Source organism: Lissotriton vulgaris, unplaced genomic scaffold (genome assembly GCF_964263255.1).
Source record: "Lissotriton vulgaris unplaced genomic scaffold, aLisVul1.2 SCAFFOLD_293, whole genome shotgun sequence".
NCBI lineage: Eukaryota > Metazoa > Chordata > Amphibia > Caudata > Salamandridae > Lissotriton > Lissotriton vulgaris.
This window is the reverse complement of record NW_028254211.1, coordinates 128,735-153,701: the sequence shown is the minus strand read 5'-3', so window position 1 is coordinate 153,701 and position 24,967 is coordinate 128,735. Positions and strand designations below refer to the sequence as shown.

Here is a 24,967-nt window from a genome sequence, read left to right as displayed (position 1 = left end):
TCGATCCACTTTGAGATCGGCGGTAGTCCCAGGTTTGCCAATGTCGGGAGAAACGATTCAGGTGGTAGGAGTCGCAAACAGGAGAATGACGAATCCTCTGACTGAACCAGTGTCAGTGAAGATAGGAAATTACAGTGATGAACATCAGTTTGTGATCTGTGATTCTAGCCCTGTGTGTCTGTTAGGAAGAGATCTGTTGTGTAAACTAAATTGCACAATATATTGCACGCCTGAAGGAGTAGAAGTGCAGACTAACGATGATGATGCTGATTTTAAGGTTGTAAACTCGCAGGAATGTGTGGAACTATATCCTACCCTAACGGTGGAGGAGCTTCCACAGGACTTGAAGGAGACAGTGTCAGCTGAGGTGTGGGATTTTACTGGAGAAGAAATAGGACTGATTAAAGGGGTAGAACCGGTAAAGATCATGGTAAAACCCAATGCTGAGTATCCAAGAACACCACAATATAAGTTGACACCGGAGACAATTGCAGGAATAAAGCCTGTGATCGAATCCATGATTAAACAGGGAATACTGAAGGAGATCGTGGGAAGTCCATGTAACTCCCCGATTATGGGTTTGCAGAAGCCTAGTGGGAAATATAGAATAGTGCAGGATCTTCGAAAGATTAATAATATCGTTGTTTCATGTTGTCCAGTGGTACCGAATCCATCAGTAATATTGTTTCAGATACCGTTCCAAGCTGAATGGTTCACAGTGATAGACTTATGCCAGGCTTTCTTTTCGATTCCTTTAGATGAGGAGAGCCAGTATCTTTTCGCTTTTAAGCTGGAAAATCGCGTTTTAACATGGTGTCGTATTCCCCAGGGGTATACAGAAAGCCCATCGATTTTTAACCAGCTGCTGAAGAAAAATCTTGAAAGTCTAGTACTGCCCAAGAACTCGGTTCTAGTCCAGTACATAGACGACCTCCTAGTGGCGTCAGAAACTGAGGAAGCTTGCAAGGTAGACACCATTACCTTATTAAATCACTTGGCCGAGAACGGACACAAGGTGTCTCCAAGTAAATTGCAGTATTGTCTGACTGAAGTGCAATACTTGGGCCATAGGATTGAAAAGGGAAAACGGAAGGTGTCTCCAGACAGAATAGAGGCGATCATGAAAATGAACGCGCCTAAAACACAAAGAGAAGTCAGGATGTTTCTAGGCATGGTCGGTTATTGTCGGCAGTGGATAGCCAACTTTTCACTGAAGGCAAAACCGTTACTACAACTGACGCACAAAGGAGTAAGTGATCCGGTACCATGGGACAAAGATTGTTTGATGGCATTTTTGCAGCTGAGGGAGGACTTGTGTCGTGCCCTGGCTTTGGGAATGCCTGATTACGAAAAGCCATTCTTGCTTTACTGCTGCGAAAGAGAAGGTTGTGCTTTAGCAGTTTTGGCCCAGATACACGGGAACGCGCGTAGGCCAGTTGCTTACTTTTCGGCTACATTAGATCCAGTAGCCGCAGCGTTGCCCGGATGTCTCAAATCCGTAGCTGCAACGGGTGTCAGCATTGAAAGATGTGAAAATGTGGTAATGGGACATCAGTTAGTGGTGTACGTACCGCATTCTGTGGAATTGTTAATGACCAGGACTAAGACTCAGCATTTGCCGAATAGCAGGCTCACACGCTACGAGCAAGTCATATTGGCTGCTGAGAATGTGACCCTAAAGAGATGCTCTGTCTTGAATCCTGCTACTTTGATGCCACTTCCAAATGATATTGATGATGAAATTTGTACAGATCATGACTGCCTTGATGTGACTGAACTATGCACCAAACCGAGACCAGATATCGTAGATGAACCATTGACTGACCCCGATGAAATATTCTTTGTTGATGGTTCATGCGTAAGAGACGATATCGGTCAGCTGAGAGCAGCATATGCAGTTTGTACAATTACCAGAGTTGTGGAAGCTGCCTGCCTGGAAGGAGTACATTCCGCTCAGGTAGCTGAAATCATTGCTTTGACCCGTGCCTGTTTAGCAGGTAACAAAATTCGAGTCACCATATACACCGATAGCCAGTATGGTTTCGGGGTAGTTCACGACTATGGGCAGTTATGGTCTCAAAGAGGTTACATGACCTCCTCGGGTTCTCCTATTAGGAATGGAGAATTCGTGAGATTATTGTTAGAGGCATTACAAGGTCCGACAGCCATAGCGGTTGTCAAATGCGCCGCGCACACGAAGAATACCGACTTTGTGTCGCAAGGCAACAGATATGCCGATGAAGTAGCACGTTATTGTGCAGAACAAGGTTATTCTCACACCAATGTAGAAGTGGGGGGAATACAGGAAAGAACTGAATTGACTATGTTGCTAGACACTGTAGATACGTGGGACGAGTTAAAGTGTGTTCAGGAAAATGCTCCAGATGATGAGAAAAAGGGCTGGGAAACAGCTGGATGTACTAAAAGTGAAATGAATTTTTGGATTTCTGCAGATGGGAGAGCAGTTTTACCAAACGAACTTGTTAGTCCAATGGCAAGGAAACTGCATGGATCAGCACACATAGGTAGAGATGCTATGGTGAGAGTATTCAGACAAACGTGGTTTAATCCGAAGTTTAGAGTAGCGGCAGAAGCAGTATGTCAGCGTTGTGCGATCTGTCAGCAACTAAACGTAGGAAAGAGAACACCAGTCACGTTGAGTCACATAGGGAGGTCTGGGGGGCCTTTCAATAGAATGCAGCTGGATTTTATTGAAATGCCCAAGTGCAATCGACTCAGATATGTGTTAGTGATTGTCTGTATATTTTCTAGATGGGTTGAAGCTTACCCGACACGTAGGTGCGATACACTTACAGTAGCAAAATTGTTGCTTAGAGAGTTGATACCAAGGTTCGGGGTGCCATCCTCTTTGGAATCGGACAGAGGAACTCATTTCAACAGCGAAATAGTGAAGATGCTATGTTCAGCCTTGAGTATTGACCAGAAGCTCCATTGCAGTTATCGACCAGAAGCTTCAGGGATCGTAGAGCAAATTAACAGTACGATAAAATCCAGACTTGCCAAAGTTTGTTCATCGACATCCCTGAGTTGGCCAGATGCACTTCCATTGGTTCTTATGAGCATACGTAGCACACCAGATAGAAGAACAGGTCTCTCTCCACACGAGGTGCTAATGGGAAGAGCTATGAGATTGCCATCGGTTCCGACTGCAGCGTTGTTGAACATCACAGACGATTTGATCTTGGACTACTGCAAGGGACTATCTGATGCCATTCATTCTGTGTCCCTCCAGGTCCAGGCTGCAGAGGTTCCATCAGCACAAGACTTGTGCCATGACTTGTGTCCGGGGGACTGGGTCCTGGTGAAGAAGCATGTCAGGAAGAACTGTCTAGACGTGCGCTGGCGAGGACCGTTCCAAGTCATACTAGTTACGAACACTGCAGTAAAGTGTGGAGGCTTGCCCAACTGGATACACGCCTCACACACCCGAAGAGTGCCAACACCTCTGGAAGAAACAGCTCCTCTCTCGGATGAGAATCCAGCAGAAAGCGGAGAAGCCACAGAAGGGGAAAGCCAAGCTGTAGAGGTGATCGAAGAGGCTGAGCCTGTGTCGGAGCAGGCCGACGACGGTCAGGACACCAGTGAGACCGAAGTCGTCTCAGAAGTAGAGAGTACCTGGGAGATCGAATCAGATACCGAACAAGCTGTGAGTGATCAAGAGATAAGTCCAAGAACAAGGAGCAGGAGGACAAGGAGTGACGAAGCTAGTTGGCCGGAGAGGAGGAGAAGGCCAAGCTTAAAAGCAAATCAAGAGAGAACCCTTGTCCCGATCTCTGAAGAGTCGGATCAAGAAGAAGAAACTACGGATTCAGGATCTGAGAGTCCAAGAAGATCAAGAAGGGTACGTGTGCCCTGCAGAAGGTACGCCACCCCAGAGTGGACTTATCTAGCAGATGTCTTGGGGACAGAAATCTGGGAGAGTGAAAGAAGTGAAAGTGATCAATCTCGATCCATTTGTGGCAGTGGAGATATGGATGTTGACGCCTGGACTCGAGACTGAGGGGTTACTGACTTTCACACTTCCCATACCCCCTTACCTGAGTCGGATCAAGGATCTAGTACTAAATCGATTAGAGTTTCCGACTTTTGGTCATCAAATACCAGAACAAGAAGAAAAAGTCATTCGTTTAGAATTATTGGAACATGTTATTAGAGCTGCAGGTACGAGAATCATTGTAGATGCATAAAGACTTTTGTATTTAAGCTATAAAGAAGAAGATAACCTAGCGCCGAGTGGAAAGAAGAATAAAATTAGGGATTGCATTTAGAGGACGGAGAAGGGTTAGGGTTGTCTATTGTTGAATAAAAAGACATTGTTGTGAAAAGAGACTTTTGTTTATAAAGAGCACTTTACAGACTGAGAAAGCAAATAAAGCAAGACAAAGACTTGGAAAGAAAAACTTTTCTTCGTAAGGGAAAGAGCTACGCTGTTTTGATAACATGGAGAATGGCAACCCAAACCGAAAAGCAAAATGCATAATAGGCACACTAATAGCGGTAGTAATTTTTCTTATTATTACAGTAGTTACCACATCATACATGGTAGGACATGCAAGTGAAAAAGAAACAACAGATGTAAAGCCTGTAACGGCTTTGAAACCTGCTCTTGTTGGGAAGAAGGAGGAGAGCAATGTCATCCGTGAAAAGGCATTACTGGCAAATGAAGCTCGTAGGTTACACGTAGACGAGTCACAGGGAAATTTTAGGTCAAATGCATATGCCAAGCTATTGTATGAGTATATCGATGCCATGGAGGCCAAAGAATGTTATGTATGCATGCAATTGCCGGCTTCCGTAGACGAAGGCATCAGATATCATCATCTCCCACTGACTTATGGGATAACATGTAGTTTATTGCTCAGTATATTTTATGGTAGAGAAGGGTTCGAGTACTACTTTTCAAATTATGATTCGGTACTGCCTGAAGTCCCGAATTATAAACAAATGAATAAGTGGGACTATTACAAAAAGGAAGATAGACTAGCAAAGTTCTTTCTCCCTTGGGATACACTAGATACTTCATATGCACGCAGAAATAATCTGACTTGCAAAGTATCAGAAGTTGAGAAAAAGTTCATAGGACAAGTAGATGACCGATACAGAAGGCAGAAGATTCTAAAAATGTCAGGACAGTGGAAAACTGATTGGACCGAAGAAGAAAAAGCACACAAGAAGAAGGGTAGCAATGGTCCAATAGCTTTGGATAGAACGCAAAAAGGAAAGTTATGTTTAACTCGAAGCAAGACGTATTATGAGAGTGTATTTGTAGGTGAAGTAAATTGCGAACATGCTTTTAGGTTAGAGTACTATACGAAAGATTTTATGAAAGGGATGCAAGCGATTCCTAATGTATATTTTGTATGTGGAAGAAATGCCTATGTAAAACTGCCTGACAATTGGTATGGTTCGTGTTACTTGGCAATTGTCTTCCCCAAAATATATCATGCAAAGGATTTAGCGATCATAGAAGGAAAGGCTTCGACAAGAACGAAAAGGGAAATAGGAGACGCTGAAGTAGTTGGAGACATATTTGGAGCAATGTTTCCTATGTTAGGTTTAATACTTAACGATGTTAAGATCAGGAGACTAGCTACAGTTGTAGATAGATTATCTGCAAGTACTGCAAGGTCATTGATGCTAGTAGAAGGAGAGATGCAGTCGATTAGAGCAATGGTTCTTCAGAACCGTCTTGCTTTAGATGTACTGCTAGCAAAAGAGGGCGGAGTCTGCAAGGCTTTGAAGGTCCAAGAATGTTGTACTTACATTCCAGATAATTCAAAACCACTTGAGAAAGTCATACGAAACATTACACAGATACATAAAGAAATCGAAGATTTAACAAAAGTAAATGTTTGGGAGAAAGTAGGTCATGGAGTAGGAAAAGTTGGAAGTTGGTTTGCCAACCTTGGTAAAAGCGTTTTGTGGTATATATTAAAACCTGTATTAATAGTATTGATTTGCATAATTACATTGTTAGGGTTAGTGAAATTGTACAAATGGTATAGGTCGAACCGGTTACAAAGATCCATGAGAGAGCAAGAAAGGAGATTAGCTGCTTTACAAGATCAACAGTATAAAAGTTTGAGAGCTCTCGAAACAATAAAAAGAGGGAATCTGGTAACTAGTTCTGTGTAAGGTGTTATTCAAATTGCATTTAGTGATGACCACTAGAGGTCATCAAAGGGGGGAACTGAGAGAGCGCAATTTGAATAAAAAGTATGTATGTACCATATTCACAAGCATATAACGCAAACGTAGAATCTATAACATGAAGTTAACACTTGTAGCGTAAAGGTAGCCGATGTAACCAATGTAATAGGAAATGTATTTGTATTCACTTTAGAATATGCATTAGAAGGCCCGTATACATAGTGGGCTAATATAGAAGTGTATAGAAATGCTTAAGAACAGTAGAATGTGCAAAACTGAATATACGTGTGCAATTATTAAGCGGAGAAAGAAGACGAAACATAAAGCGAAGAAATGTGCAAAGTATGTATAGCACTATGTAAGCACGAGAATATAATGTTGTATTCTATGTAGAATGCATTTGCGCATAATCATTGCTTTGCTAAATTCAATTATATATAAATGTGTGTTAAAGGTTATACTGTGTAGAAGAGTTTGTAGGAATGTTAGAAAGGTTTGGTCATGTGTGATTTTAACCTAACTGACCAAGAGTTCGCAGGAGTGTAGTCTGCTGTATGTAATTTAGTGGGCTCACAGGAACAGGGGATAGCCTTGATCTGAATGTGCGAGACAAAAGTCAAAGGTCTTGCTAGATTTAAGGTGACAATGTTGGACGAAGTTTATGGCCTAAGTGAGATAAGAGACGCTTGGAATTTGGGTCTTGTTTAGAAATGACCGTTCACAGGACCAAACGAGGTTACTAATACAGTCGTAAAGAATAAAGGTCTGTTGAGGTGTTAGACTTTGCTCTGAAAGTGTCAATTGGAATGTCAATGAAGTCACCAGCAAGAAGACGAAGATGGTGCCTACGAAGCAAGGTCAACTTAACGGACGACGCGAAGAGATGAAGCTATGGAAAGAACCAGAAATGACATCATATGTATGTGTACGTGGTGGGCGTCAAAGGGGCGTTCCACCCATACTGTGATTGTGTATTTAGGGACAGCACCCTGGAGAGAAGTTAGCGAAGAGCTCAGAGCGCAGAGAGAAAGAACAGAGCGCAAGAGAGCAGTAGGCCGAGGACCCTTAGAGAGCGGATGGGTAGGCAGAGAGGATACTGCTTCTCGACATAAGTTACCATTAGAGGCTAAGAGAGTTTGAACTTCTTTGGAAGTCAAACTGCTGACACCTTTTTAGGTAAGGAACTTGCGAAGTAGGGATGTCACCTAGTACAGAGTAGGGACAGAATTAACTTGTTTATTCTCTTTTTATAGATGACGCAACGGAACCACTTTGTGTCTATGCTTTTAATCTGCTGATATTGGAATTGATTTTAATTGTATTCTTTTGTAGACTGAGGTTCTTTAGGGAATTTATGTTCCTTTTAGTTCCTGTATACTTGTTGAATCTTATCCTGAGAGGATTGTATATGCAACTTATTCTGATTTTATATTAAACTTTTAAACTTCATCAGTCGTAAGTGGTTCTTCAGAGTTGCGTCAGTTTATGGGGTTTATTTAACCTATGCGGGGTTTTGTCTTTTACTCAATGACAGAAAATAATCGATCCAAATAGAAGAATGAGATAGGTATCTAAGTGATCAGAAAAGGTATCAAAATCTCATTCCCCGCACAGGTCTTTAAAAGACCATCTTCTTGTAAATGAGGCTTTTGTTGTGCTTTCACCCCATTTTACAGCCACTCTGTCTATGGTTCGAAGAATTAGTCCCCCATACCCCCCCCGAAATTTGGCTCTAGTTGCCCGCCTGCCACCAGTATACTCTCCCTGCCCCTGTACATCACTCTTGTAGGCGCCTTTTCATCCCTCCGTTCTCTCTGTGCAACTTACTGCTCCGTCTCTCTCTTCCTTCCTGATTCCCCCTTAGCTGCTTCTCTCGTTCTTGTTCTTGGTCAAAATCAGAGGATTAATAAAATTTGAATCTTGCATTCCGAAAAAGAGTCCTGGTGGGCCCCTCCGGCAACCACCATCTCAAATTAAGCACTGAGTTGCTGTTTACAGGATCTGGCCTGCATCATTTCCAGAAGGCCAAAAGGCCTACAGGGTCCCTCGCCCCCTCCATTGCAGAAATACTGAACATTAGTCCTTCAGATAGATTTACAAGGCTCAAGCAATATCGGATGATCAGTTAAATCCTTCTTAATACCCGTAACAGAATTAAAGACCGAGGCTGGTATTAATTGGCTGAGGCCATCAATCATGAGGTGGAGCGAGCCGGCAACACGCACAGAGCATGATATAACAGCACCACGCCAGCCCCAGCACTGACACCATTAATAGGTGTTAATGCCTGCCCGAGACAACACACTGCTTGTCTGTGAACAATCTCCCTCTATGAAAAGCTTAACATTTCTTGCAGGCTTTGTATGCCGTGCCTCCTGAACAACATGTTCGCTCAGTCAGGGAAGAACCCCTGCGCTGATTAAACTGTGCCCTCGTTTCTGAAGCAGGTGGATGCCCACGTGCCAGGACTGAGTCACCAGTTTACCCACTTCTCCTGTGTATTTTTATAAATACTCTCCCTCCCTTATATTTCTGTCTGCTCCATCACCACACCAGCCTTGTAAACAGCAAGGAGTGCCAACAATCACTGCTACCGACCGTGGCAAACTGATGTGTTCTACAGGAGGTCATATGTTTGGGACACGTGGATGGCCCCTGCGACTTTACCCTTTTACAAAAAGTTGCAACAGTGGCTACCCACCCCCTTGCAATGACTGCATGTTGTTTGGTTAGAGATGTCACAACTCAGGCCGTAAAAAACACTACACAGCACCCCTATTTACATGATTGTAACTTAATTTTGCCCAGCAGTACACAGACTGCTAGACATTGAGTCACCTACAACTCAGTACATCCCCGTGCATGAAAAACATTCTGTGAACCCATGGTTTGTCCTTCAACCCCGTCCCTCCGGCACTTCTGACCTTCCGGGACCATTTAGATGGTCCTTTAAAAAGTCCTCCCAATGCAGGAACAGGACATTGGCCCTTGTGTGAATCCTTGTTCTCTATACTGGTACAGAAGGCCCGTAGATCTCAAAGCAACACTACCCGGGCAGACCCAACATTTGCCAGTCTGGGCATCCGGGACATGTCTTGATCCCCTGGGGCAGACGGGACACTCCAACCAACACAGGGCCAATGCTGGAAGCACCCCCATTAAGGTCCTCGAGGCACTGGTGTTCTATGTTGTATCTATAATACTTGTGCTATGTTGAGGACCTGAAGTGTCCCCACCAACCATGAACGCACAACGGCACATGCCAGCATTGTTCACCTACCATCTCTGTCTACCCTAATGGCGGCAACAGATTCTAGCAATCAAATGACAATACATTGTTCCCAAAAAATATCTTTACCATCTGATGCCAGGTGAAACCAATCAGGTAGGAAAAGCTTTTCCCCTCGATACAACTATGTGGGATGCACCATAACCTAGGTAGCTTCAGGAGATTAGAGATCTTTCTATTCAAGAGCTACACTAATTTGTTAAGCACCTGAAAAAAGAGCCCACCTCTCATTGGCTGCCTGAGTACAATGTGTAAACTTGTAATCAATACCTCAGTAACCACTTTAGCTCTGCAACCAGTGCATCATACCACTCTGGTTGCCCTAGTTCCTCCAAACGCAATATGAAAAGAATTGGAAGAGGAAGCCCCCTTGGTACTATTTCTCCTACCGCTGTCCTTGTGCTCTTGATATGCAGATCTCCTGGACCAAACCACCTCATGATGAAACCTGCATTCCTGGCACGCTCAGGAAAGCCACCCATACGATACACCATGAGGACCCTCTGTATGTAAGAGGGGCCCAACACCAGCACTTCACGAGTAGGCAGAATAACTAATGTATTCAAAGAGATCTATGAAAGGAAGAACAGCGCATCACTCAGGGCTGACCACTAACTCATGTGAAGACAGACCTAAAGGATACAGCACCCTGATCCTCACCTCCCAGTCCTTTTCACTGTGCAGCCATTTAAACTCGACCCAGCCACAGATGTGGCGGCTCCTAGGCTAAAAGAGTGAGACTTAAAATTGGACAGGTCAATCCCTGCCAGCTCCAAGACCAATTTCAACACTCCAGTGAACTGAAATCTGCAGTATTGGGTTCCATCCACATGGATGAGCAATGCCCTTGTCTGCCCCTGTGGGTGAACTGCAATTTACTGCTCCACTACATGAACTGGAGAGCACTGTAATCCCTCTGCTCCCCTCACTCACGGTCTGTCTTTGAGAAGGGCTAGGTCACTGCCAATGACCTGTCAGGCCAGATCACTCCCTCAAAGCAGACCCCAATGGACGCCTTTTTTGGAACTCGCAACCAGTTCATAAAGATCGTGCAAACCCCATGGGGAACCTGAAACTTTCTTAAATAAACATTCCAGGCATTAATTAAACTTCTCAAAGTATGCACAAGAGACTGAGCAACCTATTGGCCTACACTTATCAAAGTAGAATGACCCCTTGAATTGGAAACCTAGCAAGTGGATTTCCTTTTAGTTGACAGATAACCTAAAAGCTGTCTCATTATCAGCCTTTGAAATGAATGACCCTTGGCCTAAATCCTGAAGTATATTGATAGCCTGATCCAGGGAAGGATATTTCACCAAGCATAAAGGATGATCAATTTCTTCATTCATAGAACTCCCCCATGAAGCAGATAAGTTGTGTATAAGACAACATTCCCCATGTTCCTTCTTGGGTACAATCACCAGTGGTGAACAAAGAAAGCAATCCAGTGGCAGCGTGCTGAAGAGGCCTGCTACCCAACCCAAGTTCCTTTCCCTGCCAATTTTTATTAGGATACTCCCTGGTTTGCTTTGAGGGACTTCTGATATTGGGAAAATTTGACCCCCACCGCACTGTGCTGGAATCCTTCAGCTGCATGCTTGTTGTCATAACTACTGCGCTGTAGAGGCCTAGTGCACACTAGGTCTGCCCGGGAGCTCACTGTGTGTCCATAGAGTTTCAAATTTTTAGCTAGTTAATCAATAGTACGAAAATTATTCAACATGAAATAGTGCACAAAGTTTTTGTAGGTATAACTTGCTTTAGTGATACTCAATTCATATATATGCACTCAAAACATAAACAATATCATAAACACAAAATGCCGTTAGACAGTTTTCATGGAATAAACCAAGTGAACCTTTAGCATAATGTTGCTTGAACAAATGATACTTGTGAAACATAAATTATAACATATCCCAATGCATTTCGGGTCAACTGTGACCCTTCTTCAGGGGGATACAATTATAAATAACTCATCCAGTTATGATTCTGTTTGAACACAAGATTCGTCACATCAGTTCCGTTTTCAGAGCACTGTGAAAAAAATGAGATATTCCAATGTATTTACATGGTATGCACAAGATCTAAAAAATAGAGTTAACATGATAGTCCATAGGTATGAGTCCAAGCCATGTGTTGACTAGTAAGAGCAAGAAACGATACATGGGTGATAGCCTAGCGTGATGGTTTAGAAATTTCTACAAACACCACCAAGTGTGCAGAGAAACCCGATAAAAAAGGAGTGATAGTACATGTAAGTACCGCTTAAACCATAACCAGAAACAAAAGTTAATCTAGCGTGAAAGGAAGACATCTACCTGATGTTGACCTTATGGTGTTAATCTGCGTGTTAAATAACAGTCCTCAAGTAACGTGGTGGGTCTCTAAGGAGAATATGGTAAATAGGTTCACGTTACTATTAAGTGTGAACATATTAGAATCGGACCTGTAAGGGGGATGCATGCGTCCATGGCTTACCCTACAAGAGGAGTATGTGCGTCTCCGATGTATATGGAGGGAAAGGTATAAGATCCGGTAGTTACTGCTGCTAAAGAAGTAAAAGGTGCACATCAGCTGTTGAGGTACATTAATGACCGTTAAATGTTAACTGGAGTGTCCCTACAAAGGAGGCATGCCTTACCTCGCCAAATACGCGTGTAGCCGCAAATGTTCCAATGCGCTAGACGGGCAGAATTTATGTTGCGGTTGCCGATGCAGCTGTAAGACGATAAATGTACATAAGCTGACGATCTTGGAAATTACGTATAAACCCCATGAAATTTATCCGAGCGATTCTTACCTCGCCGAACTAGCGTATCTCGGCCTCTGACCTCACGATTACTTCCGGTATCAACATCCGGTATGCGAGCGTGTCGCTTAAATAACAGGACGTACGCGGTGCTGGGTTTTAAACTATGAGAGTGCGTGGCGACATATTGAAATGTTCTAAATCAGCATACAGCCATGTGTATGACCGTAAATTTGTATTGAAAACTGTGCCTATCCGTTGCTAAGTCAACACGAGTGTTCTACACTGTTATGTAAAGTGAGTGTGAAAAATCAAAATTAAAACATATAATAAAACCAGAAGTGATAAATAATCACAAGTGAGTTAGTGAATATGGACTGCATGTCAATTCTTTACAAAGAGTGAAATTTAAAACAAACATAAACTCTGTGATGCAGAGTATATCAAGCGAAGATCCTCTGGCTATGTACTAATAAGTGCACTCTAACCAAAATAAGTATTCAGATATTCACATGAGGGAAAAAACACTCAGAATGATCATCTATAGAAAACATGCCATTTCATATTGATCATTAAGCCCGCCCGGGGTCAATGTGCCCAATTTGTTAATCCAAAAGGTTTCCCTCTGGGATAGCGCTGTATGGTGGTCCTTACCCATGTGTTTCTCTACTACTTCCAATACTGTGAATCTCAGTTGTGGAATGGTGTGGGGTGCTTGAGATCAATGTGTGGCTAAACTGGATGTGGTGGATCTGTTGCGTATGGTACTCTTATGTTCGATTATGCGAGTCTTGATTTTGCGTGATGTTCTGCCAACATAAGTTAATCCACATGGGCAAAGAATAGCATAAATCACCCCTGCTGTGTTACAGTCAGCGCTGTGTTTGAGCTGTATGTTTTTACCAGTTTGAGAGTGAGCAAAGACCTTGCTGACCACCGCATTGTTGCATTGGCCACAATTATGACATCTTCGCATGCCTCTGTAGGGGATTGTTTGATTGTTCCGTGAATGCTTTAGTATTTCTCTGAGATTTTTGGAACGAGTATGTGCCATGATGGGAAAGTTCTTGAAGATGTTAGAAAAATCCGGTTCACTGGCGATCATTTCCCAGCGTTTCCTGATGATCTGTTTGATTCTTTGCGATTGCGTAGAGTGTTTCATTACGAATACTATTCGTTCATTGGCTGATTTTTCTGTTTTCTTCAATAGTTGTGTTCTATCCATCCTCGAGACCTTCTGTACTGAAGCTTCCAGTATGCTTGCGGGATAATCCCTTTCTCTGTATCGTATGACTTGTTCTTGCATCAAGGTCTTACACTCATTCAAGTCAGACGTGATTCTTTTAATTCTAATCAGCTGTGAAGTGGGTAGGTGATCCTTGAGATTTTTAGGGTGAGCGCTCATATAATGTAGCGCATTATTGACATCCGTTGGTTTGCGGAACACTTTCGTTGAAATGCCTTGTTGTGTTTTACAAATTTCTATATATTCAATTAATGTCGTTGCGTGGAGCCGTTGGTTTACCTCTCTTCGCATGGTATACTCTAATTGTTTCAACATTTGAGTTGTGGTGCCCTTAGACGTGCTGAATGTGCGTACTTGTTCAATTAGTGAATATATAGATGCTGCCTCATCTGTGCCATATACCTTAATTTCAGCCTGATTGAGAGTAAGGTTTGCTATTTCTTGAAAAGAAGCCATTGTGAATTCTTCAGTGGATGCTAGTCTAGTGTGGGGCTGGAGCGAAACTGCTATATAAATCTGTAGCTAGCACACCTAAATAGTCCTATTCAACGTATCTTTATAAGTTTAAATCTGGTATTTGGAGCTTCCCGGTATGAGTGGTTGTGCCCACAACCCTTAATTAATACTGCGCTGTAGAGGCCTAGTGCACACTAGGTCTGCCCGGGAGCTCACTGTGTGTCCATAGGGTTTCAAATTTTTAGCTAGTTAATCAATAGTACGAAAATTATTCAACATGAAATAGTGCACAAAGTTTTTGTAGGTATAACTTGCTTTAGTGATACTCAATTCATATATATGCACTCAAAACATAAACAATATCATAAACACAAAATGCCGTTAGACAGTTTTCATGGAATAAACCAAGTGAACCTTTAGCATAATGTTGCTTGAACAAATGATACTTGTGAAACATAAATTATAACATATCCCAATGCATTTCGGGTCAACTGTGACCCTTCTTCAGGGGAATAAAATTATAAATAACTCATCCAGTTATGATTCTGTTTGAACACAAGATTCGTCACATCAGTTCCGTTTTCAGAGCACTGTGAAAAAAATGAGATATTCCAATGTATTTACATGGTATGTACAAGATCTAAAAATAGAGTTAACATGATAGTCCATAGGTATGAGTCCAAGCCATGTGTTGACTAGTAAGAGCAAGAAACGATACATGGGTGATAGCCTAGCGTGATGGTTTAGAAATTTCTACAAACACCACCAAGTGTGCAGAGAAACCCGATAAAAAAGGAGTGATAGTACATGTAAGTACCGCTTAAACCATAACCAGAAACAAAAGTTAATCTAGCGTGAAAGGAAGACATCTACCTGATGTTGACCTTATGGTGTTAATCTGCGTGTTAAATAACAGTCCTCGAGTAACGTGGTGGTCTCTAAGGAGAATTTGGTAAATAGGTTCACGTTACTATTAAGTGTGAACATATTAGAATCGGACCTGTAAGGGGGATGCATGCGTCCATGGCTTACCCTACAAGAGGAGTATGTGCGTCTCCGATGTATATGGAGGCAAACCAACGGATGTCAATAATGCGCTACATTATATGAGCGCTCACCCTAAAAATCTCAAGGATCACCTACCCACTTCACAGCTGATTAGAATTAAAAGAATCACGTCTGACTTGAATGAATGTAAGACCTTGATGCAAGAACAAGTCATACGATACAGAGAAAGGGGTTATCCCGCAAGCATACTGGAAGCTTCAGTACAGAAGGTCTCGAGGATAGATAGAACACAACTATTGAAGAAAACAGAAAAATCAGCCAATGAACGAATAGTATTCGTAATGAAACACTCTACGCAATCGCAAAGAATCAAACAGATCATCAGGAAACGCTGGGAAATGATCGCCAGTGAACCGGATTTTTCTAACATCTTCAAGAACCTTCCCATCATGGCACATACTCGTTCCAAAAATCTCAGAGAAATACTAAAGCATTCACGGAACAATCAAACAATCACCTACAGAGGCATGCGAAGATGTCATAATTGTGGCCAATGCAACAATGCGGTGGTCAGCAAGGTCTTTGCTCACCCTCAAACTGGTAAAAACATACAGCTCAAACACAGCGCTGACTGTAACACAGCAGGGGTGATTTATGCTATTCTTTGCCCATGTGGATTAACTTATGTTGGCAGAACATCACGCAAAATCAAGACTCGCATAATCGAACATAAGAGTACCATACGCAACAGATCCACCACATCCAGTTTAGCCACACATTGGTCTCAAGCACCCCATACTTTTCCACAACTGAGATTCACAGTATTGGAAGTAGTAGAGAAACACATGGGTAAGGACCACCATACAGCGCTATCCCAGAGGGAAACCTTTTGGATTAAAAAATTGGGCACATTGACCCCGGGCGGGCTTAATGATCAATATGAAATGGCATGTGTTCTATAGATGATCATTCTGAGTGTTTTTTTCCCACATGTGAATATCTGAATACTTATTTTGGTTAGAGTGCACTTATTAGTACATAGCCAGAGGATCTTCGCTTGATATACTCTGCATCACAGAGTTTATGTTTGTTTTAAATTTCACTCTTTGTAAAGAATTGACATGCAGTCCATATTCACTAACTCACTTGTGATTATTTATCACTTCTGGTTTTATTATATGTTTTAATTTTGATTTTTCACACTCACTTTACATAACAGTGTAGAACACTCGTGTTGACTTAGCAACGGATAGGCACAGTTTTCAATACAAATTTACGGTCATACACATGGCTGTATGCTGATTTAGAACATTTCAATATGTCGCCACGCACTCTCATAGTTTAAAACCCAGCACCGCGTACGTCCTGTTATTTAAGCGACACGCTCGCATACCGGATGTTGATACCGGAAGTAATCGTGAGGTCAGAGGCCGAGATACGCTAGTTCGGCGAGGTAAGAATCGCTCGGATAAATTTCATGGGGTTTATATGTAATTTCCAAGATCGGCAGCTTATGTACATTTATCGTCTTACAGCTGCATCGGCAACCGCAACATAATTTCTGCCCGTCTAGCGCATTGGAACATTTGTCCTACACGCGTATTTGGCGAGGTAAGGCATGCCTCCTTTGTAGGGACACTCCAGTTAACATTTAACGGTCATTAATGTACCTCGACAGCTGATGTGCACCTTTTACTTCTTTAGCGGCAGTAACTACCGGATCTTATACCTTTCCCTCCATATACATCGGAGACGCACATACTCCTCTTGTAGGGTAAGCCATGGACGCATGCATCCCCCTTACAGGTCCGATTCTAATATGTTCACACTTAATAGTAACGTGAACCTATTTACCATATTCTCCTTAGAGACCCACCACGTTACTCGAGGACTGTTATTTAACACGCAGATTAACACCATAAGGTCAACATCAGGTAGATGTCTTCCTTTCACGCTAGATTAACTTTTGTTTCTGGTTATGGTTTAAGCGGTACTTACATGTACTATCACTCCTTTTTTATCGGGTTTCTCTGCACACTTGGTGGTGTTTGTAGAAATTTCTAAACCATCACGCTAGGCTATCACCCATGTATCGTTTCTTGCTCTTACTAGTCAACACATGGCTTGGACTCATACCTATGGACTATCATGTTAACTCTATTTTTTTAGATCTTGTGCATACCATGTAAATACATTGGAATATCTCATTTTTTTCACAGTGCTCTGAAAACGGAACTGATGTGACGAATCTTGTGTTCAAACAGAATCATAACTGGATGAGTTATTTATAATTGTATCCCCCTGAAGAAGGGTCACAGTTGACCCGAAATGCATTGGGATATGTTATAATTTATGTTTCACAAGTATCATTTGTTCAAGCAACATTATGCTAAAGGTTCACTTGGTTTATTCCATGAAAACTGTCTAACAGCATTTTGTGTTTATGCTATTGTTTATGTTTTGAGTGCATATATATGAATTGAGTATCACTAAAGCAAGTTATACCTACAAAAACTTTGTGCACTATTTCATGTTGAATAATTTTCGTACTATTGATTAACTAGCTAAAAATTTGAAACCCTATGGACACACAGTGAGCTCCCGGGCAGACCTAGTGTGCACTAGGCCTCTACAGCGCAGTATTAATTAAGGGTTGTGGGCACAACCACTCATACCGGGAAGCTCCAAATACCAGATTTAAACTTATAAAGATACGTTGAATAGGACTATTTAGGTGTGCTAGCTACAGATTTACATAGCAGTTTCGCTGTTGTCATAACTACACAGCCAAAGTGTCAGGACATGTAAATTAACCGGGGAATGATCCTTTTCAAAGGCAAAAGGTGCATCCTTGCTTCTGTTGACCCTTGACTCTTCCTTTTTTGTAACATTTGAATTCAGGATGAGAGGGCATGCCGCAGAAGGAGCAGTTATGCCTAAACTTACAGGTCATTGGGGGCCTGCTGCATGTGCTTTTATTGTATGCTCAACATGCTTCCTCCTTCCCTTTTCCCACCACTGGAAAGGAGAGCTGGTGTATGTTGGCCTCAGGTTTCTTAAGAATCACATTGCACACCCATCCAATAACATATTTCTGATCCAAAACAAGGCCTGACAAGTGACATTCTTCCACCTGCATGCTCTACTTATCACAGCATTTCCCAAACTGTGGGTGGCAACCCAGTGGTGGGTCTTTAAACTATTTTCAGTGGGTCGCAAAAGTCCAAGCAATAAAAAAATGCTTTTAAATTCTGTATTTATCTTGTCGCATATGCAGTGGGCAAAGATCAGGCTATGTCTTCTGACAAATTGCTGATTATGTTTTTTAACATGAGGGTTGGTGTTTACAAACTCCTCTCACTTTGCAGTCAGAGAAAGAAAAGTAAAGGTAAATAAGTGACAAAACTGCTATGGTACAGGGTGTTTGAAAGGAAAGGCTGTGGTGGGTAATTTATGTAACACACAACAAAATGTAAATACTTGTTAAAGAATTGTTCATATTCAGCAGCAAAAATGATGTATTTTTTTGATATTCTGATGAGTGATGGATACAAAGGGGCAAATTTACAAGGCCCTTGCGCCACTTTTGCATCACTTTTCCCATGTTAAAAATGACGCAAGGGACTTGTAAATAAGCCCCAAATTGTTTAACAAGATCAAAACATATCAAGACACTTTACTTGATGATGCACACATTATAAATATTCCCTGTAACCCAATTTCCACACATTAGCATTGGTGTGCAATATAGTTTTATCAGTAAAACTGTATGTCTGTGGGACGTTAGTGCCAATTTCAATGGAAAATGTGCTGTCTGTAAATGACACTGTACCACACAAACCTTTAGTTACATTAAATATTGTCCAGCTCATGAAGTCCATTAAAGCTAGGTGGGTTGGAAATGTTTGTCATTTTACAAATTGAGCCATGGTTCTAAAAAGTATAGGAAGAACTGCTGCATCATATTCTGTCCAGAAATTACCCGCAAACTCATCATGTGCATACACTTACACTGCATGGAAAATTATAATTTCCTTTACCCAAGTCACCAGGGTTTCATCTATCTTCTACCTGCACTGAGTGTGGGAGCAGTCCCTAGATTGTGAGTATTCTTGTAGTTCTTTGCCTCAGCCCTTGTTGGGTCAGAACAAATATTTCAACAAAAGTGCACTTCCAATTCTTTTCTGTAAGACACTGACATGTGTAAGCCCAATTGATCTTCCTCAAACGGCACAGATCTCAGCTCCATACTATACAAGGTTAAACAATTCATTAGAAACCAATTATAGCTTTTTAGGCTAACATCACCCCTCCCAACTAAATGTGCAACGGTTGATTGGGCCTGCTAACTGGCTAATCTTCCAGTGCTGTGTGCTGACGGCTGAGCGGTCTGCGCTAATAGTGGTATGGCTATGGTACTGGCTGTGGTACTGGCACTGGAGCCATCCGTGCCTCTGGTGTGGTACAATTTGGGGGTACCATTGGGGCTGAGACCCCCTGACTCTGCTCACCACTCTGAAACAGGGCTACCAAACTCTTCACTCTTGCCATGCTGTCTTCCTCAAGCACTCCTGAAGCTAAATCGTCATAAGGCACATCAATTAATTGCAGTATTCAGATGTGTAGATATGCTAACATTATAAACAATATACAACAAATTGTGATTGCATTAACTGTTCTCTTTCTATACATTTATGTCTATTTATGTTTCTAGAGGATAACAGTAGACGTCCCAATTTGATTGAGTATCTGTACCCATGATCAGACTTCCAGGAGGATAATGTCACACCAGATACCACAGGTATCTGTTACTTAGCCAGTCCTGAAGAAAGCCGACAACCTTCTTGGTGCAAGTAGGCTGAAATATGTCAACCTTTTATTTGATCACCCACTAGATGTGAAGGATACATTAAAAGTCTCCATCACATCCAACACATTTTAAAATAGCATCTCTCTGGAGTCATGGACAAATGTAACTCTCTTAACTTTCTGCACAGATCCCACTGTGTCTGTTATCAAAAAAACTACACCTCATGGTGGAGGAAAGACCTTATGATGACACTACTGATTGCTAGTACTTTAGTGGAGAACACATACCACTGAAGGAAAATAGTGGTTGACAGTCTCAATACTATTTTAAGAACAGACTCTAACCTTTGAGAATTGTGTGGGTTCACTCTCTCTGATATTTTGTATGTTAATTAAGGAAGCAGTGTACCCCACGTCTCTGGTTCTCTCTCCCTCATTTTGATTTGTTTCTGAGACTCCTGAAGCAATAGTATCTCTAAGTATTGTAGAAAACACCCCAATCTTGGCCAGCAATGGCAGGACACTAGCTACATTACTTACCAGGTCTGGCTGCTGGCCACCCGTGGTAAACCCTGCCACATGGAGAGGGACAGCCCCACTTACTGCTATTGCCATGCAATTGTTTCCACTCCGCAATATACTATTAGTAACTGCGCCTCCACCCACAGGAACCACCAAGGGTTGCCCATTTGCCCCCATTTGACCAATGCTTGAAACACCAAGTGCCTCTGTATGCCCTGTAGGGCTGGGATGCATGCCCTCGCGTATGCTTCTTTGGTACTGACAGAAAGGCATACCTTGGGAGCAAACCTGATCTCCTTGGCCGCTGTAGAACCTCTGCAGGTGCTGGAGCTTCAACTCCCTCCCTAGCAAATATCTCTTGTTGGAGCAATGCCAACAATTCCCCCATGGAATCCACCCTGTACATAGCTAAATCCATGTCTCAATCACTAGTAGAGTGGCTCACTGCCCTCATACTGGACTTTAGAGGAATTTTTAATGGAAAACTCATCGACAGTAACACAATCAAAACACAGTACTTATGCCCTGGGAAAATAGTTACAGCTCCAGCAATCGTTGGCCCCATCCTCTTCTTCTTACCTCTTTGTGTCCCAGCTCTTGGGGGAGGGCAGGTGGGTGGCTCCGCTGGTGTAGGGGCATAAGGGGTTTCTTCTAGTCAATGTAAGCACACAAAAAACAGCAGGCCACAGCCAACCCCAGCTCAAAAAGGGAGAGGCACAGCAGTTGGTGCCACGCAGTGAGCTGTGGGAGCACAGGCTGCCCTTAAAATAACAGCTTTTCAATTGCCAAATACCACTAAAGTAGCATTTAAAGTGATTCAAGGTGCCAGTTCCTTGCCCCAAGCGGTACAAAAGGAGGTGGTGATGGACGGAGCATCTGAATCAATCAAACACTCACACCCAGTCAAAAGATCTGGGTTTAATCCATCACCGTTCTTTAGCCCACTCTGCCACCCCAGTTCAGACATGGCTATATGCAAATCAGTCTGACCCTGTGCCTCATGGGAACAGTCCAGCCCGAACTGCCAAGCCATGCCTTCACTGGACCGGAAACAAGCTTCCGAGGACCGGTTTCTGGCATTCCAGCCCTCTTCAGCCCGGCTTGCTTGAATCCAGTGGCAAAGTGAGCAAGGGACTCACGTCTGAGCATACCCTGCCACACGTATGGCGGCCAAAAGCGGTACAAAAGGGGGTGGTGATGGACGGAGCATCTGAATCAATCAAACACTCACACCCAGTCAAAAGATCTGGGTTTGATCCATCACCGTTCTTTAGCCCACTCTGCCACCCCAGTTCCTTGCCCCAAACACCAGTAAGCAAAGGCACAACCAGGTACCATGACTCAGGATGTTTAATACTTTTTATCACTGCTCTGCTTATGTGCACTGTTGGACCTGATCCTTTTTGCAGGGTCACTTGCAGATTCTTGCCTTCCGTTGCTGAACCAATTTTTATTGGCATTAGGACTCTGTGCACTTTTTCCCTGCTAACCAGTGGTAGAGTACTAGTGCCCTTTCCCTAAAACATGGTACAATTGTCTTACACCTGATTAGTACATTTAATTTACTTGTATATCCCTAGTAAATGGTACTACATGTACCCAGGACCTTTAAATTACAGTGGACTGCAGCCCTCATTGCGCCACTCACTAAAGTAGCAACATGTAAAACGTGTCAGGCATTTTACTGCAGCCTGTGTGCAGTTTTCTACTGCCATTTTGACCTGGTGAAATAAACCTTTTGCTAGGCCTAAACCTTCCTTTTTTAGGGCTCGCCTGCTGTGCGCATGCGCATAGCTGGCGAAGCTCTAATGTGGCTTATCCAGAGGTTAACCACCACTGGCGGTTCCACTGGCGATTGCATGGAGTGCATGTGCTTTTTAGGCGATTGCGCAAGCGCAAGCCCTAAAAAGCGCGTGCACAATGCCACCAGCCGCCTTCCTGCCTGCCTCGCATTACCACATCAAAGGCAGGCCAGCCTCCCTCCCACAGCTTCTCTAATTATTCACGGCCGGCCGGCCGTACTTTACATCACGCCTGTTAGACCATGAAGTTCCGTCCTGTGTGATTTTATAATAAACTGATCTGTAAACTTCGTTACATAAACAGCTACGCATTTCAATTAAGTTACATACTTTTCTAGTATTTTCATCGAACAATAAATGCTAGTGAATTTAAAAAAAAAACACCTTTACAAGCGTGGTCTCGAAGGCACGGACCTTCATAATGGCTTTCACGGATGCAGCTGCTAGTGACTTTTTCCATTTAAACTGGTCAAAATAACGTGGCATCTGCGCTGCTAGTGCATGGCCATTGGCCACGGTTCTAGAGAAATAAATAACAAATGTATTGTGTCTGCGGAACAGTCGTTCTTTCCAGTTGCGATGTATAATGTGCTCAAACAGTTGTATTTCCCGCCACACCGCCCTCTGCACTTGCACTGCAGCGGAAAAGAACTAGTTAAGTCGCGAGTTCTGAATGGCTGCCTGACCAAATCGAAAAGACTTTGATCTAATCAGAGCAAGGGACAAAATATACAAAGTGACATCACTACTCTTCGCCCAAGAGAGCAGTGGCTGTTAAAGTTGTTGTGACTTTTATTGCATGTACATTTGGTGAGCTCCTTAAGTGATCCCTTCATACACCTCAGTATTTGACTCTTCACTACTTAATGTGAAAGAGCTATAATTTTTCCAGCTTATTCAACCTTTGTAGCGTGCACAGTACCGACCATATACCAGAGCGCATATGCACTGGTCTAGTACTCCGCCCCGCCGTTTCCAGATAGCAGTGGGCCTGTGGTGCAGTGGATAACACGTCTGCCTACGGAGCAGAAGATTCCAGGTTCGACTCCTGGCTGGCTCGACTCGATGCTGCAAAGTGCTCTTTTCATCCAATTGTTAAGAAGTGCAATTATTAAGGACAACATGAAATTAGACGAATGTTAAAGAGTAACTCTTCTATACTTTGCCAAAATCGCGGCATTTTAATTAAAACATATAGGGGGGAAATGGACAAAAATATCATTTTTTTATTTAATAGCGTAAAACAAAAGATGCATTCCCGGATGCTCTGTTTTAATTGTAAAGAAAAGAAAGGTTACAGTCGTCTTGACAAAGAACTTATTTTTTATGGTAAAATAAATTATTGTGACATACACATATAGCGCACTATTATAGTTGAACCAAATCTAACCGTCTCTTAGAGGAACACCGGGTGATCTGGGAGGGGGGGGGGGAGGGAGGAGTGTGTGCTTTTTTTTCTTTAAACATGACTAAGAAAGCTGTGTGTCAACGCAGGCCCGACGGCTGCTCCTTGATGCAATACATTGTGTGGTTTTATTTTACAAAATACTTTTATGCCAATAATGCCAGATTTGATTAATTAATTGTATTTGATACCCATCTCCATATGCATTGGACTAGGCCTCTACTTGTTTATAGAAATACTTTTCTCTGCTTGATGCCACTCAGATATATTAACATCAGTTTCCTAAAAGAGATCAAGGTCGTGTTTAATGGACAAATGCATGTACTCTTCGGGAACAGTCGAATTAGCACATCTAACATCAAAAACATCATTAGCGGCGCATGTGAAAATGGCTCCAGGTATCTTGCGAACTGGGAAAGTTCTGTAATTGCAAAATGCAGGTTTCATGGACGTAGCGCCTACTTAAAATGGAGCCAACTTTTGCTCCTTTTGCAGGATTTACTTTCAACCTTCAGACCTCGGTTTTAAAAAACATACCTAGCTTGGAATGGAATGGACCTTAGACTTTTTTTATTGGGTCTCAGGTGTTTTGCGTTCAGTGAAATTCATCAATACCCAGAATGCACCGATGCACCCACCACAGAGCTCAACAGATGCCCCCACCACACAGCTCCACAGATGCACCCACCACACAGCTCCACCGAGGCACCCACCACACAGCTCCACCGAGGCACCTACCACATAGCTCCACCGATGCACCCACCACACAGCTCCACCTATGCACCCACCACACAGCTCCACCGAGGCACCCCACACAGCTCTACAGATGCACCCACCACACAGCTCCACCTACACAGCTCCACTGATGCACCCACCACAAAGCTCCACCGATGCACCCAGCACCCAGCACCACCGATGCACCAACCACACAGCTCCACCGAACGACCCACCACACAGCTCCACCGATGCACCCACCACACAGCTCCACCGATGCAGCCACCACACAGCTCCACCGACACAGCACCACCGATGCACCCACCACACAGCTCCACCGATGCACCCACCACACAGCTCCACCGATGCACCCAACACACAGCTTCACCGAGCCACCCACCATACAGCTCCACCAAGGCACCCACCACACAGCTCCACCGATGCACCCACCACACAGCTATACCGAGGCACCCACCACAAAGCTCAACAGATGCACCCACCACACAGCTCCACAGATGCACCCACCACACAGCTCCACCGAGGCACCCACCACACAGCTCCACCAAACAACCCACCACACAGTTCCACTGATGCACCCACCACACAGCTCCACCGATGCACCCACCACACAGCTCCACCGATGCACCCAGCTCCACCAATGCACCCACCACACAGCTCCACCGATGCACCCACCACACAGCTCCACCTACACAGCTCCACCGATGCACCCACCACACAGCCCCACCGAGGCACCCACCACACAGCTCCACCGAGGCACCCACCACACAGCTAC

The 24,967-nt window shown here is 43.2% G+C and overlaps 1 non-coding gene across 1 annotated transcript; it reads left to right on the top strand.

The window, feature by feature from the left end:
• Positions 1 to 23,042: 23,042 nt before the first annotated feature.
• Positions 23,043 to 23,115, top strand: TRNAR-ACG (transfer RNA arginine (anticodon ACG)). Its single transcript has one exon. It is a non-coding gene; the product is annotated as a tRNA-Arg (tRNA).
• Positions 23,116 to 24,967: the final 1,852 nt, after the last annotated feature.